We start from the raw sequence: 16,846 nt of genomic DNA on the forward strand, positions 1-16,846 counted from the left end.
CATACAAAAAATCTCCTAATTATTTGATTTATCCTGATTTTGAAATGTTCCCCGATAAAACGAGGCTGTCAGAAAGACCACAGCTGATCATCACAGTAGGCAAAGTACAAAGTTACCACTAGAGGGCGCTCTGTAATGTCTTCCAGGTTTCTCATATGCTAGAGGGCGCTCCTGAGCAAGTCCAAAATGAATGGGTTAATATGGAGCATTTGAACAAATTCTGACCCATTTTCACTGAGCTCCTCTACATCACAAGGACCCTTATGAGTGCATTGGGCCTCATTATGGCCTACATCAAATCAAAGGGTTAAATATAGAACCAATCCACTGTGCAAGTGCTACTATGTGAGAAATGTTGCCATTAGTCATGTAGTTTTGACATCTATGTTGACAACCTCTTGTATGTTTTACAAACCAGTGTAGATCACTACATATGAATGTAAACCTATATCATGTTTAAAGACCTCTGCTCATTGTTTATAGCAACTGAAGGCCTTTTGATGAACTGAGTTCCTTTCAGTTCTATTCACTCTGCCTATAAATAAGGCCCAAACAGCTTGAGGCCTTTTTAAGCCTAATGGGCTAAACCTGCAGAAGGGCCCGTACTGCTGTTGCGTGCTTGAACACGCTCATTGCCGCTTGCAGCTATATTATTCTTCTTATTATTATTATTACTTCACTGCCGGATTTTTGTTCACTAACTCATCACGCTGTTCTCGAAATAGACACCACTCCAACTCCGGAATGTTTGGTCTGATCTGCAATGTTGTGCTTGTGTACAGCTTATTGATCCGACGTACGGTTTTATACAATCTTTGTTAAATTATGAATATTTTTCCATATGAATGAATGGGGTGAAAAATTGCACCACAATCTGCTGTACCCGAGCACAAATTCAACGTTGGTCTGACCCGCACTCATCTGTCTATTTTTTTCATCCCTTATTCCTCCCATAGAATCCTATTCATTTTTGCCCCCAGACAAACTCTATTATTTCTTTGCCTGACAGCCACCAAACTGCATTTACTCACTCAGGACAGGTACCCAGGTTCTAATCCACAGTCACACTGATCTGCACTCCTCTTTGTGTCCTTTTTTCATCCCTTGTTCTTCCAAAAGACTCCCATTCATTAAAAAAACACCTAAGAACCACTTGACAACCACCTAACAACTACTCAGTAAACACCCAATAAACCATGTCAACCTCCTAGCAACACCTTAGCAACCAAAACTTATACCATAGCAACCGCCTAGCAACACCTTAGCAACCACCTAGCAAAAAGCTTAAGCTGCACAATCACTCTGCATTTTGTTCAGGAAATGCACTCTTCTAGTTTGTTTTGAAGTCCAACAAACAGTACGGAAAATAAAATGTAAAAAAGAAAACATGATCTGATTTCTAGATTATCAAATACAATAAAGAAAATCAGAAATGAACAATAAAACAGAAAGCATGCAGATCAAATGAGTACAAACCACCAACTGAATGCACTGCAATGAAGGATGGAGAAAGCATAAAGCCAAACAGAGGAATTAGTGTTCTACACCTTTTCTCTCCAAACCTGCACAACAAGAGTTTTAATACCACTGTGTTCAGAAAACACACTTACCTTAGCAGATGACAGTGCTACTCTGAAAGAGCAAACTGCTGCTCTGACAGATCATAAAAAAGACCACCTCCCGCCCCCTTCATACTGAAAAAATGCAATTTGCTTAAGTGACAGTTTCCTGCTAAGAATAGAACACAACTGAAATACACTAATAAGCCACAACATTATGATCACTCATAGATGAAGTGAATAATGCTGATTATCTCGCATGTCAATAACAGTGCATGTCCAGGTCTGGAAAATATTAGATGCTAAGCAAACAGTCGGTTCGTGTAGTTGGATGCAGGAGAAACGGGCAGGCATGAAATCCTAAATGGCTTTGAAAAGGGCCACATTTTTACCAAACAACACATGTATGAGATCTATACACATACACCTCATACACAACTCCTCTCCCTATTCTAGAGAGTCTCTCAAAGCATTCAAGAGCACAGAAGCCGATCGCCTGTTCAGGTCATGGTGGGTAAAGGATTCCATGGTGTTGCATAAAGAGGAGAAAAAACTCTGTCATCATAGGAGAGTAAGACAACATCAGCTAATTAACACAGATGTGAACAACGCTAGCCTTAAGTTAACTTTCAGTAATATTAACAGCCGAGAGATAAACAGTTGTCCCCCCAATGGAGCTGCAAACAGCCGGGTATCTTTACTCCTCTGTTTCTGGAGATTTAAATGACGTTTGAATGCAAAAACAAAAACGTTAAACATTAGACTGGATGTCATTTGTGTGAGGCAGGAATGGCAACTATCACAACGTATTTGATAACTAAGCACAAATGAATAAACAAATTAACAAAAATTTGTATTCTTACTTGTGTGCTTAAATAAAAACAAATATCTAATTAGTTGTTTTTGTAATCTTAGATTTAGATTTCTCACTCAGAACATGTTCCAGGACCCCATACAGTCTGGCTTCAAATCAGAACACTCTACAGAAACTGCCCTCATAGCCGTGACTGAGAAGATCCAAGCAGCAAGATCAGCCAAACTCATCAGTTCTGATTCTTCTTGAACTATTCTTGACAGCCACCGTCAACCACAACATCATTTCATTCCATCCTCACCAACTTAAGAATTGCTGGCATGGAAGTGGCTTGAGTCCCATCTGGAGGGGTGCTATTATCAGGTAAAAGGTCTGCATCTGCTTCAAGCAGGCTCTCCAATGGTGTCCCACAAGGCTCGGTGCTGGGCCCTCTTCTCTTTTCACTATATGCTCGCTCTCTGGGTCATGTAATATATCCTCTCATTGCTTCTCTTACCACTGCTAATGACACCCAACCGATGCTTGCCACCATCTGATACTCAGTTTCCAGCCACATCTTGGCATGTCTGGTTGACATCTCTTTGTGGATGGCAGTTCACCATCTGAAGCTCAATCCTAGCAAGACTGAGCTGCTATGCATGTACCTACAGGTCCTCATTATGAACCTTGCCATCTCATTTGAGAACTCCTTGGTCATTTTATCAGAAGATGCAAGAAGTCTTGGTGTGATACTAGGTGACCAATTATTGTTCTCAGCTCATACAACAAACCTGATTTGATCACACAGGCTTCTCCTCTACAACATCCAGAAGATTCGTCCCTTTCTCACTAAGGAGGAAACCCAGGTGCATGTGTAACCTACTACTGGCTGGTCTTTCTACGTGGGCCATCAAGCCCTTGCAGTTAGTCCAGAATGCAGCAGCACGGTTTGTCAATAATCTTCTTAATTTCGCATGTCACTCCACTGCTGCGTTCCCTACATTGGCTTCCTGTAGCTACCTGCATCAGATTTAAAATGCTGATGCTTGCCAACAAAGCCAAAAATGGACTAGCTCCTCCCTACCTCATGGCAATGATCAAAATTAAATCCATGCCTCAAACCCTTTGAGCTTCATGTACAGAATGTGTCACTTTTTAAAAAAACCATTCGTCTATTGCAGCGGTTCCCAAACCTGGTCCTGAAGGTACACCCAGGGTCCTCCAGGACCAGGGTTGTGAACCACTGTTCTACTGTTACAACCCTTTTTAGTGCTATATAGAACCCCACACACAACACATCTTCCATCAATCTGAAGAACCATTGAAGCATAAAATGGTTCTAAACAGAACCATTGCCTTTACTTAAAAAACCTTTAAGAACCATCTTTTTTAAGCCAGTATAATAACAGCTTCACTCCTCAACGCTAGCATGCTAACTGCTCTGATACTTTAAAGTCCAACTCTGGACCAAAATTAGACCAAAACACTTCCAAAGGTTCCTTGTAGCTATGCTAGTAGAACTGACACGGTACACAATATTGTCCATCACTGCATGCACCTTTTAACACCAATCAGCACTTTCAGTAACGGCCGCTCTGTTATTTCCCTCAGAAATGATCATCTTGGCCATGTTTGTGTCCTGACCCTCAAATGTGCATTTCAGCCTGTGCAGCCCTCAGATAAAAATGATTTTTAAGGAGAAAAAATGTCTAAGCTGTACAAGCAAGAGATTTATTAATTCATTAGTCATTTAGAGAGTAATGTTCGAGAACATCAAAGCTTTAAGCTGTACAACTACCATCCAAACACCTTCACTAACACAACACAGTGAGTATCTCATTAACTCGGACTTACACAGACACAACACTGACAACAGTGATTATTTTGATCAGATTCATTAATCTCACATAAATCAAATTCATTACTCACATGATAAAGGGGCATGACCCCCCAGCCTCCACTTTATTCCAAATAACCAACAGAAAGTTTCTTCATCTCCCACTGGATAAACTTTTGTTTGACTTGGTCCTGATATGATCACAAATCCAAACTGTTGCAGCGTTTACAAAAATTAAAAACACAATTATATCTCTAAAAGAATTAGCTTACTTGCCTTAGCAGCACTTCTATTTCCTTTGGCTTGTTTGGCATTTAAACAGTTTTATTCTCATGTAGGATGTAGATGTGGGTGCGGAGAGCTGGCCCCAGTTCACACTAACACATTTTAACCATCCAAAATAAACCAGCGTGTAAACTCCAGCTCTAGGTCTGATAATTGTTGTTTACTAAATGCAGCATACCGTGCATGACATCTGGTGGACAGCAGTGACATTGGACAGTGTGACAGTGCGTTTGTCCCCCCCCCTTTGCAGCTATAACAGCTTCCTTTCCTATGGGAAGCCTACGATTTTAGAGTCTTCATCCAGAGGAGCATTTGTGAGGTCAGACACTGATGTTGGACGAGAGGACCTCGTTCACAATTTCTGTTCTCGTTCATCCCAAAGAATCATCCCTCCTCCACCAAACTGTACACTTGGCACAATGCAGTCAGACAGGTAATGTTCTCCTGGCATTCACCAAACACAGACTCGTTCATCAGGCTGCCAGATAGAGATGCGTGATTCGTCACTCCACAGAACACGTTTCCACTGCTCCAGAGTCCAGTGGCGGCGCTTTACACCAATCCCCCTAACGCTTGGCATTGTGCATTTTGATCTTAGGCTTGTGTGTAGCTGCTCAGCCATGGAAACCCATTTTGTGAAGTTCCTAACGTGCAGTTCTTTCGCTGCTGTTGCTTCCAGAAACAATTTGCAACTCTTTAGTGAGTGATTCAACAGGACAGGCACTGTACACTTTAACACTCGGCAGCCCTGCTCTGATTCTGTGTGGTGCTTGTAGATGCTTCCGTTTCACAATAACAGCATTTACAGTTGACCAGGGCAGATCTAGCTGACTTGCTGACTCTGCCACTGACTTGTGGCAGAGGTAGCATCCTATGACAGCGCCATGTTTAAAGTCACTGAGCTCATCAGTACGACTCGTTCTACCGCCAGTGTTTGTCTATAGAGATTGCACAGCAATGCGCTTATTTTCATTCACCTGTTAGCATTGGGTGTGGCTAAAACACCTCTACTCAATAATTAAGACGGGAGTCCCAATACTTTTGTCCATATAGTGTACAGACACTCACTGGTTGGCACCTGTAGCCACTGTGGCTCCCACTGGACATTTGTGATGCAAAGTCGAAACTTAAATTTCATGGTCAGCCTGTGTTCACATGCGTTTATGTTCAGGCTCAAGTTGAATTATTGATAGTTTTAATTGAGTATTTTAATCGACTGACAGCCATAGTCAAACCAAGTTCTAAACAAATGTTGACATGTCTGTGTAAAACCAGTGTAAGGAAATAATAACAGTGAACAAAACTGTGTGGCAACTATCTTTTCAACAGAACAGAAAAATGGGCAACTGGTTGTTGTAAGTGAGCTGATTTGCATGTTACTCGCTGTACAACAATCAGACTTCAGTCTAAGTGGAGACACATTTTACCAAGTGTAAATGCCTGTGGTTAAAATCTTACTAGGTGACAATCCAGATAGTCACACGACCAGGTGTAAATAAGGTCTATGATTAAGTCTTGCTTGCAGAAAGAGGGGAGAGATGGAAAATACAGTTCCTCTTTTAGATTTCTCTTTTCATTGATGTTGGTTATACATGATTTTGGTACAAATGTGTTTACACTCACCAAATAAAGCCGCTTGTCTGAGCTCCCATCAAATCCAATTACGCCGCTTTCCTGCCCTTTATGCAGATCCAAGTTTAAGCTCATTTTCAAATGATTTGTAATACTACATTGTAGTCTTAGTTATCTTAAGTTGTACAAATACCACAATCATCATTTAAAGCTTAAATTGAAGTAGATACTTAGGCCAAGACATTTATTCACCTCCAGACTTTTATTTCTGTCATTTAGGCTCCATTTGAGAACATCAAAAAAAAAAGAAATGTCAAAAAAACAAAAACACTTGTTATGTTTGGGGTTTACAATATAGATATGGATGCTGGGGAGGAAACATCAACCATTTTGTACATTTCTTGGACAGGGTCAACAGCATTCAGGAGCTAAACAGCAGTGTCCACTAGGCATCTCCAAAGTGTCCATAACCTCTCCAACGTGCCCATAACCTCACCAACCTCTCCCAATCCAAAGAAGAAGTCTGTTACTACATATTAAGCATTTGCAAGATTTTTTTGGTCTTGGTGTGACTGAACAGACCAGTCGACTTCAGAGTAATACTAATATTTCTACCAAGGAAATGATTACCCTATCCAAAATATAAAAATGTACCCAACACCTCTGCAACACCACATAATTGAACTTTTCAGTCCTAAAAGGCTACAGGTGAACTCCTGGGGTCCTCCTGGGGCAAGAAAAGATAGGAGAACGTGACCAAATGGATAAAATAGGCAACATGAAAACAGTACAAATACAAATTGTCATGCTAAATAGTGCTAAGTATTTAATGCTAAATGTATAATAAGTATGCATGCATGTTATATTTAGCATGACAACATACTATATTTTACACTGCATTGCATCGTAGACAATGTTCAATAATTTGCTAAACTATATTAGCATAATAGGCTACAAGACTATGCTGACACATCATGACATGCCATATGTTACACGGCAGGGTAGGTAACGTTCAACAACTTGTTTAACCATATTAGATCCATTGCTAATAGGCTAAAAGATTATGCTGGTGAAAATGTGCTGTAAATGTATATTATACATTTTCTCAGGCACAATCATGAATTTAGATGTATGTAGACAACTTACATGTCGCGCACGGCATCAATTCTGAGCATATATGCATCGTCTTCCTCAGAGCCCATGCTAGCAGACACTGAACTGTCACTTCAGCTTCCAGCTTATCGTTGCACATAAACAACTCCTCGTGAACCTCAGCCGAAGTAAAGCTTGTCCAATGTCCAAAAGTCTTGGAGATCAACAATTATTTGTGAAAAAATACTTAAAAGTCGTAAAAAACAGCATCAAACGGACTCACAAGTGTGCGCTCTGCAATGTGCCAGTCTGAGTGGCCAAAGTGTATCAGGGGATGATTGATTTACACATTCCCCTCCCCCATTCAGTAGGGGGCCAATCAAGGCAAGCAACCTATCTACGTTTTCATCTGTGTGAGTACTATTAGTTTTAAAATGTGTCAATCACTTCTGGAACTATGGATAAACACTGTAAACAGATTTGATAGGACACCTCTGAACAGCAATGTGATCCAGTGCTCATTCCGTAGGCGCAAAAGACTGTCACCCAAAACAGTTGTTCGACAGCCAATAACATTCACAGAATCTAAGAGAGGACATCTTTAGCCTGAATTCATGTACAACTCTACACGAAAACATTACACTGCGTGGCCGCTAAGAGCTCGATAACTGGTTACAATGGAAATGAAAGCATGTTTTGTAAGAAGACGTGAGCAAACAAATAAAGAACTGTACATATACATATATATATCATTCTGAGCACCGCAGTGACACTGACGTGGTGGTGCTGTGTCAGTGTGTTGTGCTGGTCTGAGTGGATCAGACACAGCAGTGCTGCCTGAGTTTTGACACTGTGTCCACTCACTGTCCACGCTATTAGACACTCCTACCTTGTCAATCCACCTTGTAGATGTAAAGTCAGAGACGATAGCTCATCTGCTGCTGCACAGTTTGTGTTGGTCATCCTCTAGTCCTTCATCAGTGGTCACAGGACGCTGCCCACAGGACGCTGTTGGCTGGATATTTTTGGTTGGTGGACTTTTCTGTCCAGCAAAGACACTGAGGTGTTTAAAAACTCCAGCAGCACTGCTGTGTCTGATCCACTCAGACCAGCGCAACACACACTAACACACCACCACCACGTCAGTCTTACTGCAGTGCTGAGAATGATGCACCACCCAAATAGTACCTGCCCTGTGAGGGTCCATGGGCGTCCTGACCACTGAAGAACAGGGTAAAAGGGGGATAACAAAGTATGCAGAGAAACAGATGGACTACAGTCTGTAACTGTAGAACTACAAAGTGCACCTATATAGTAAGTGGAACTGATAAAATGGACAATTAGCGTAGAAACAAGGAGATGGTCATAATGTTATGTCTGATTGGTGTTTGACATACACGTATATGACATTATATATGCTGTTAAACAGTTTCACCCAATTGCTTTGATAGTATGTAAATTTTCAATGATGAAAAGAGAAGCTATCATGACCCTCCATTTTTTAATTTATTTAAAATTCTTTACTTTCATTGGTTTGTGGTATAGTAATTCACTGATGTCTTCAGTGGTTGTCTGGGATGTTTGTGTCTTTACCAAATCTAGTTTACCTCCTTACCCATTATCTACACTGGCTAAGGACCCAATAGTGGCCACGGCCCAGACTTCATGTTCAGTAAACCTGAGTAGTAATGTGTCCCAACCTCCATCTTTAATGTCGGTATTGCATCCTGTTACTTTCATTTCTGAGGAACACCACTGACTGAACAGAGGTCATGTGGGGCAGCTGTCTTGTTTGTGCATCTGCATAGTTAAATCGAAGTTTACCAGAATTGTAAGTGAAAACACTGCTGTGTCTGTGTCCCATTAAAAACTCAAGGACACTCCTGCCTCTGCAGTTCTTCAACAATAAGAGGCTCGTTTTTCTAAAGACGCTCAAAAAACTTCACTTGTAATTCCTGCCCTCCTGCCAGGAAAGAGCAGGGAGTTCTCACCTGCTCCTGTAGTGCTGTAGATCTCCAATGAGGGGCTTTAGGTCATCTGCAATGGGGCTCACTAATGTGATGTACTTTTCCACAAAGCAAACAGCTGAAAAGAAAAAGATTAAGAACAATTAGACAGCTATATGTACAAATAAACAGATACACATGAAGTCAGAGAGGAAGAGCATAGAAAATACATGGAGTATTTCAGATTTTATTACATTTCAAAAACAGGTATGTAACCAACACAGTGGGCCTGCCACTTTCTTTCGTGATTCCTTTGGACTATTGTAGATTTTTCAACTTGCATTTTCCTTAACTGTTTGTTTTTCCTGAGCAAGCTAGTTGATACCTAAGTTACGCTAGCAGGTTAGCGTTCGCTTAGTGGTTTGCTTTCACTAGTTAAGTTTTTCTGAGTCAAAAAAAAAAAGAGACCGTGGAGGAACACGGTTTTTGTAGCAGATTGGACGGGACATGCGACATCAGCCTTGTGATGATAAATAGCTGAGCAACTCAAGCAACTTGAACCAAAGAAAAATCCCACTTTTTGGCTTTAGTGATGATGACACCAAACAAAAAGAAGACAAATGTAAACACTGCAGAAAAACAGTTTCAGAGACCAAAGGTTATACCACCAATCTGTTTCAACCCTTGGAGCACAATCTCATTACCATATGTGGACAGCGTATGGCTCTAAAAATAGTGAAATTGACAAGCACACAGCAACAAGTGCCTCCACAAAGCAGCTGTCGATAACACAAGCATTTACAAATGCTAAACAACATGAAAAGGATTCAAGAAAATGGAAAGAAATAGGCAGTTTTTCATTAGAATTAAGAGGCGTTTCTCCTCTTTTATTAATTTTGTTTGAGCTATACAGTTTGTAAAATTTAATTAATTTATGTGTGTGTATTTCAGAAAATGCAATGAAACATCAACGTGTGAAGGTGGCAATGAGGGTGTGCAAAAAGAAGGTCAGAGCTTTTTCCTATAGTTGGAAACAAAGAAGGCATTAGTGAACACGCAACAAGAGCTGAACCTGCCACAACACAAGCTAAAAACAGATAGTGATTGATGCAAATGATGACTGCAAGGGTCCTTGAGCAAAAGAAAGCCATCACACAGGTCCTTGCTGATGATAAAAAAAAATCAAGGCACCTTGTTCCATCTTGGGCTGGAGATCTTAGAGGCTGTAAACAAAGCTCCCTCCCCATTGAAGGAGTTCAGGAGAAAAGTATGTGACCATTTCATTCATGAAGCTTATTCTACACATCCTCAATTCTCAAGTGCTGGCTGAGGAGGAAGATGACGTGGAGCTGACCAAAACAATCAGAACTGACATCTCTGAGTACCTTAATGAGACGTTCTCTGACCCTATCACAGAAGAGCTACTGTACACAGCCAGTTTTGTTGATCCCACATTTAAAACGGGATACATTTCAGTGCACCATATGAAAACAGAGATGGAGTCAACAGCTGCAGTCCATAAGGAAAGTACCACAGAGAGCACAGAGCCCTCTACGTCTTCATCAGAAGCAAAGAAGCCAAGAAGGTCATTAGGAAGTTTCTTCAAAGGAAGTGAGGCAACCCCTCCAACTGCACCCACTGTGACGCTACTTGGCGTCTCCCGTGCTGGATAGTGAGGAAAAAACAATGGAAAGGTGAAGAAAGCGTCATGTACACTTTCCCACTTTTTAAGTTAAGGTGGCAAAAAAGTATCTTTGCATACCAGCCACTAGGCCCCCATCTGAGTGGGTCACATGTAACAGCAGTCATGAGTCAGATTCACACTATGAGCACACAGGATACACAGCCTGCTGATCCATTAGAGGTGCCCTGTTCAAGCCCCTCTCATGCTCTTAATCAGCTGTCGGAACAAAACCTCCAAAATGGTAACTTCACAGGAGAGTGAAAAAACTTTCTTTCCTTCAGTTATTTTAAAATCACAAAGATTTGCACTTTCATTAGAAAAAATATCCCACCTTTAATATTTGAGCATATCTATAGTAAAAACTTTGTCAGTGACCTAAGAGGGTAAAAAACAAACCAAAAAACAAAATAATCGTTCATTAATTGTAATTGAGGTAAAATGCTCAGTTAATCTTGATATTGATATTGAGGTCATCAGCACTACTGGGCGTCCACTCATGGTTGCCAGATCATGGTCACATACGCACCAGAATAGCTCCATAAATCAGCCAGAAATGAAACGCACAACTGGGCTTAACCTCAACTGCAAATTAAGCACAAGTGGCCCGGATTTGTAAGCAATCCACACTGGAAATGTTCCAGAGTCGGCTGCTATGTGGCTATTAACTCTCAGCCTCATGGAAAACTAGTCAAAGACTATTTACCACCAGCCTACAACCCCCATCATGACTGGCCGACACATTTAAAAGTAGAATAATTGATTTCTTTAAAACATATTCTGCAATAGTGATCACTGTAAATTAGAGTCAGCATTTTCCTTCATTTTCAACATGGATGAAACTCAAACATGCTGGCAGAAAAATTAAATGACTTAAATAAAACATATGAAACCAACAAAACCGCAAAGAAGACATTGATTACAATCCAGCATTTACAATGTAAAGCTCCTTTCTGACCATCCTTAATTGCTATACTGGTGGTGTTCACTTACAGATTACAGCTTATCTTTTTCTCCCATACAAAATCTGTATTACTGATCCTCGTCTTGTGGCCATTCTAAAGGGCTACAGCAGGGGTGCCCAGCCACGGTCCTGGGAATCTGTCATCCTACAAAGTTTAGCTCCAACCCCAGTCCAACACACCTGATACAGTCAATAAAGGCTTCCACATGTGAGGAAACCGAACTCTCCAGTTTGCGACCCCTCTAGCCCTTCTTCAGTGGTCAGTTTGCGACCACAGAGAGGCTTATGGTGGGATATTTTCGGGTAGTGGTCCACTCTCAACCTAGCAGTGATACTGACATGTGTTAAAAAAAAAACAAAAAAAACACCAGCATGATTGTGTCTGATACACTCGCTTCAACATCACACATACGACCATATCAGTGTGACTGCTGTGCTGAAAATAGACCACCATCCAAATAGTATCTGGTCAGTGGTGGTCCTATGATGGTCCCTTTCCATCCAAATCATGTTTAACAACAGATGAGTTTAGGACACAATTTAGTTTGTAAACAATATACTGGCATAAAAACAGATGACATGAAAATATTCCCACTTCAATGCCAACACAGTCTCTGAACAGTGCAAATAAACCAGTTAAACATTAATAAAGCCCTCTAAAAAGCTCAGGTGGACCAACCCAGTTCTTTTTGATGGGTTTGCTGCCGTCTTCATTCAGGTATGTGCAGAGTGCTCTGTTGTGGTTTCAGTGCCGTCGTTCTGAAGGAAACAGAAATTTACCATTAAAATGAATCTCTACACAAATGTTACATTACTGTTCACATAAGATTCACTTACTTTCCTGATCACTATTCAACTAAACTCTCTATGGATTCTGACAGACACTTAGTTCAGTGAGGAACTTCTACAAGTGCATCTTGTGGTGCTTTTTTACTTCTAAGCCACTTATCCTCATGGGTCGCGGGGGGGAGCTGAAGCCTATCCCAGCAGTTACTGGCTGGAAGGCAGGATACACCCTGGACAGGTCACCAGTCCATCGCAGGGCATGTAAACACCTCAGTATGTGGGTAATTAGGTAGACCTTCTTTAAATGTATACTCCCCGACCATTTTATCAGATAAAGACTTTACTACAAAATATTGCTGTACAATATAGCAGTTACCCCCAACCCCACCCATCAATGGAAATGACCACCATGCATTTAAATTGTTGGCATTGGGACAAAATCTCCTATCTCCTATCTCCAATTTGTTAATGCAATAATATTTCCATTTTCAGTTTTAAAGCATTTTACAACACAGAAGAGCCAGATTTAAGACTTCAGGATACAGTAAAGTTACCCAGATCCAGTAAGACTGTAAATGTGGTGTGAAAAGAAACAAACACAGACTTCAGCTTAAAAACTACAGCACTAAAACGAAGATCCTGTCTCTGAGACAGAAGAGCTAACGGCCTGAGGTAACGCGCTAACCACGAGCTAATGGGCTAACCTCGAGGTATCGCGCTAACGAGCTAACAGGCTAACCGCGAACTAAAGCTCTAGCTAACGAGCTAACCGGCTAACCGCAAACTAAAGTGCTAGCTAACGAGCTAACCGGCCAACCGCAAACTAAAGTGCTAGCTAACGAACTAACAGGCTAACCGCGCCTGTGCTAGCTACCGTGCTAACGCGCCGACAGTGTCAGCTCTGCGCTAATTAGCTAAAGGAACACAGAAAGGAAAAACGCCGAGTTCACTCAGCTGGATAACGGAACATTAAGGTAACGGTAACATATTTACAGCACAGAACTCAGCTGATCTCAGTGTTTCCACCACAGAGGTTTCCATTACTAACAGACACTGATCTGCAGCTCTAACGCTGCTCTGTCAGCCGCGCCTCAGAGACGGTTACCTGTTCAGCTCCTGACAGAAAGGAGGGAAAGAAAAGCCCACCGGCTCTTTGCCGCCAGCGTCGTGATGTCATCGCTCTCCGTTTACGCATGCGCAGATGAACACACACAAAATCAGGCCTGTTGACTTCACTGTATTAAATCACTTTAACCTGCTGATTTTCACTCAGACTCACAGTTTAAACCAAAGAGCTCTTATCATTTTAGTCAGATGAGCAAAATTCAGATAATTAAACTTAATGTCCCACATTTTTTGAGTGCAGGTGGTCCAACTGGGTCCGTCAGCACAAAAAAAGATAACTTATTAAAATAATCTTGACCACAGTCAGGATGTATCACATTTCTATATTTATATTTCACAGGTTACACACATCTTACACACCTGTTACATAATAACCAGAGGTAACTGTAAAAATAGTTACTAATTCACTTCATTTCTTCTTCTCTGAGTTTGTCAAATTTTTGTTCTTTTAAAGAATTCTAATTTAAATTAAAATGCAAATTAATTTAATTACCATAATTTGCAGTCAGAGCATGTAGGCCTAGAACAGGTAACAGGTTTTTTACAACACATATTATTCAAGGCCTGCCGTTGTTGTTGGAGTTCTTCTTCTTTTTATCTTCTCCCTCTTTTTCTTATTATGCTGGTATGTCAACCTAAAGAAAGGAGTTATCTAAAGCCTTATTTAAACTGGATTTGTTTTACCAGAGGTAGTTATGTAATTTTGTGCAGCGGGGTATTTCATAAAGCAGGATTTCTCAGTTTAGCCAGAAAACATCAGCCTGTTCAACAGGAAGAGAACTGAGGGACATTCCTATGGGACGATCATCATCTCTGAGCTTGAGTTATCTGGCTAACTGAGAAATCCTGCTTTGTTCAAGTTCAAGTTCAAAAGGCTTTATTGTCATTTCAGCTGTATACAAGTACACAGTGACACAAAACAACATTCCTCCAGGACCAACACAGGAACACAATACAATAAACACAGTGCAAACAATACAGTACAGTAAATAAATACAAAACATTTACAACAAATACAAAACAGGACACAGGCAGTACACGGTACTGAGAGTATGTGGAGCTGTGCAAAGGAGGATGTGACATACTATGACATATTAGCAGAGAGCCTAGCATATATGAGCATAGCAGTCGCTGAGGTAGAAGCCAGAGCAGCAATATACAGTATACAGTATTTGGCCGATACAGTAATTCTAGCATCTAACATTGTTAAAGTGAAGTAAAATGTGCAAAATTCAAGTATTCTGATCTGCAGACATATCATATATTTCATATATCAAGTATTTCGGTGAAATGCAGCAATTATATTTAAATACGGGGCCATAGACATAATCTGGAACTGCAAGAAGTGAAGAGTGAGCTGGTCTCATATTGTTATGTATATGTGTGTGTGTGTGTGTGTCCACTTCGGTGTCCTTCAATTCAGCCATGGGAGTTGAGGAATCTGATGGCTTGTGGAAAGAAACCCAGTCTGGCTGTGAGGGCCCGAAAGCTGCAGTACCTTCAACCAGATGGCAGAAGAGAGAACAGTGTGAGGGGTGTGTGGGGTCGTCTGTAATGCTGGTGGCTTTTCAGATGCAGTGTGTGGTGTAAATATCCGTGATGGAGGGGAGAGAGACCCCAGTGATCTTTTCAGCTGTCCTAACTATTCGCTGAGGGGTCTTCCGGTCAGAGGCGGTGCAATTGCCAAACCAGGCAGTAATGCAGCTGCTCAGGATGCTCTCTATAGTGCCTCTATAGAAAGCTTTCCAACGTTTTCCTATAGTTGCTGAGGGCCTGAAAGCCCTGCCTCATGCACCGCGTGTCACCGGTGTTCTGGAAGTGTCCATGGATTCTCTGAGCGTGTGCGCTTCGCCTCTCTGATGGCTCATGACAGTTTGGCTGTCTCTGTTCTTAGGGCCGCTCTGTCACCCGCTCTAAAGGCTGAGTGGGGGCTTTCAGCTGCGTGCGCACCTCTGCAGCCCCCTGGCCTCCCTCATCAGGAAACTCAGAGGACTCCCGGCTGTGAGCTCATTTCTCTTAGTAAACCTAGTTTATATACCTTCTTCAAATTAAGCTAAAAAAAGTAGACACAAAAGAAAATAATTATTCTACACAAAACATGTAAAGACTTAAGGTTAGGTTCTGTATGTTTGCCCAAACTGTAGTAGCCCATTCTGAGGCTTTGCCTGTAAAGTGAGAAACCAAAAATGAAATCTGAGCAAGATCAGAACCAGGTTGTGAAATACCAAAACACAGTGAGCACTGCAGTAAAAATCCCTTCCATTCGTCCATTAAACCGCCATATTTCTCCTGCTTACTAACGCTGTAGGGAGTAACTTGGACAGCAGGTGACGGATTAACAGGGGCAGTAACTACCGGTGGGGTCTGAGGTGGAGCAGCTTGTAACAGATCTTTAAGGCGATCAGCTACCGCCACGATTTGAGTTTTCTGTCGGTTCTGTTGTTGATTAAGAAGAGCTACAGACTGAGAAAGTTCCTCAAGTAAACCAAGATGTTGTCCCAGCATTTGACCGTGTTTACTTACTGCTGAAGCTGCAACGTCGGAATCAGCCGTCGGCATGGTGGCGATATTCTGTCAGGGGGTCAAAACAGATCAGACACATGCAGATTAAAAGACAAGGTTCCAGTTTACTTGAGGGCTTTGGAGTTTCACAAAGAGCGTAGTTATAACAGGCCAGGGTCAAAACCAGAGAGCACGATAACCAAAAGCAAAGAGATTAATAACATTCAGCCATCAAACCCAAAGGGCAAACAAGAAAAGACAAGTCAAAAACACAAAATTAGCTCATAAAAAGAGCAGCTTACAGACAGAGAACACTCAGTACACAACAAGGAAACATTGGCAACACTTCTCAATGTGCTAAACTAAAGGCCGGCCTTACATTACTAACTAATGACAGGTAAAGAAAAACAGGTGTAGATTCAGAACTCTGGTGAGGCGCTGAAATAAATGCCTGTTGGTTGATGGTGATGATAAGGAAGTCATGTGATCTCCCACTGAATCATGGGAGCTGGACTTTTCCATACATTGACTCAAGTGAGCCGGCAGGGGACAGAGGACGAATAGAGAAGACATCCTCAGTTGGAGGTGTGAGAATAACTGCCTAAAGACAATAAGATAAACTGATTGCTCAATCAAAAACCAAATAATTCCTCAACTAAAATACATAAATTTATATTTACATGTTCTTAAACAGACTATTTTAT

The sequence above is a fragment of the Colossoma macropomum genome, unplaced genomic scaffold, assembly GCF_904425465.1.
Source record: "Colossoma macropomum unplaced genomic scaffold, Colossoma_macropomum, whole genome shotgun sequence".
Taxonomy (NCBI): domain Eukaryota; kingdom Metazoa; phylum Chordata; class Actinopteri; order Characiformes; family Serrasalmidae; genus Colossoma; species Colossoma macropomum.